General features: G+C 36.2%; 1 pseudogene; it reads right to left on the minus strand.

Annotated features, from left to right (window-relative positions):
* Positions 1-810: 810 nt before the first annotated feature.
* Positions 811-1,382, minus strand: LOC148034719 (uncharacterized; annotated as a pseudogene).
* Between the last annotated feature and the right edge of the window lie 233 nt (positions 1,383-1,615).

Raw genomic sequence — 1,615 nt, forward strand, 5'->3', positions numbered from 1 at the left:
GCCTCTGGCTGTGGGAGTGAATACGAGTAGTAATGGATGGATAGCTGTTTATGATGTAAGAGAAATTATTAAATGAGGATTAATAGTAGTAAGAGATTAGGTAGATTCTTATATGAGAAGAGAGATGATGATAGAGATTTTATAGAGTAAAGACCAACGAGAGATGAAACAACACACATGCAAGAGATCAAAGGCTCAAAGTATCCCAAAACCAATCCTTGATTAAGAAAACATGTTTACAATGAGTCTCCCCTTTACTATATCCTGTTTTACCCTATTATATCCAAAAACTCGCACTGAACACTAGCTTCTACTTTGCTACTCAAACGAAAAATCTGATGATTTCATTAGCTCCAAAAGGTGGGTAAAACCCTAGGATACCTACTCATAATTCTCTAGATCACTCCTTCCTCCCTCCTCACCATCCGAAGTGTTGTTTGTTGCTTGAAAACTATGATTGCATGGCACACGAATTTGGGAGTCCTTTTTGCAAGAGATCGCCAAAACTAGCTAAAAAGCCACTTGCTTTTTGGATGACACCCTACTCTAGAAGTTTTTTGTGCCTTTTTAGGATATTTACAAAAAATAATGTTCAAAAAATCATAATAGACTAAAATTATCCGAAAATCTTGTAAGTTTGAACCATCAATACTATGGACACTAATACTAATGACTAATATAACATTGACTCTCTAGATTAATAAGAAAGTTGGATGATGATGCACTCAAGGGTTTTTCACACTGTGTCCATGTAGCAGTATGACATCCATCTCCTATGAATCTATACATCCTCTGGTATGTACCACATTGTTAATCTTCATCTAGATCATATATATTCATCTTTCATCCCTGCATCTTCATCATCATCTTGATCATCCAAGTCTACATAAATCTATTCTTCATCCTGTACATGTTCTTCAATTGGTTCACTTACATTCCATTGCTTAAGACTCTTGATCTGTTTTCTTGCAATAGGAATCTTTAAATCTATATCGTCTAGCTCACACAAAGGATATGTTGTGTTATCATGTACATGCTTCACAATATAAGGACTAAACCATCTCTTAGAAACCTTTCTAAGTGTACTATGTTGAGTGTCAAGACTATTGTTATAAACTAACACCCAATCTCCTTTCTCAATGGGTTTTGGACTAAGCTTGTGTTTCTTGTCCAAACCTATCTTTATTCTTCAACTTGGCATCTTTTAAACACATGCTTACAATCTCCATGTCTTTGTTCCTCCTTTCTAACTATCAAATTCACAAAGCAAGAAGATCCTCTCTGTTCATATCATTCTCCCAAGGTAGCATATTTTAGGTAGTAATAACATCCTCAATAGGCATAGGGCCATACATCAACTCAACAGGCATATATCCAATCATTGTACTATGTGTAGTACTATCAACCCATAAAGCACACAGAAGTAGCCTAGGCTACTCTTGAATCTTACCTTTGCATGCCTTGGCTAAAGCTTTAATGATAGGTGGGTGTCTGCGTTCACTTTTGCCATTGCCTTAAAGGTTATTTGCTAATGTGAGAGTAAGCTTTATGCCTAACCTCAAGAAGAATTCCCTAGCTTCTTTTGTATCCAACTCTCCTCCATCTGCAGTTATCT

This window comes from Lygodium microphyllum, chromosome 6 (genome assembly GCF_053477565.2).
Source record: "Lygodium microphyllum isolate KBCC chromosome 6, Lygodium_microphyllum_v1.1.10, whole genome shotgun sequence".
In the NCBI taxonomy this organism is placed as follows: Eukaryota; Viridiplantae; Streptophyta; class Polypodiopsida; order Schizaeales; family Lygodiaceae; genus Lygodium; species Lygodium microphyllum.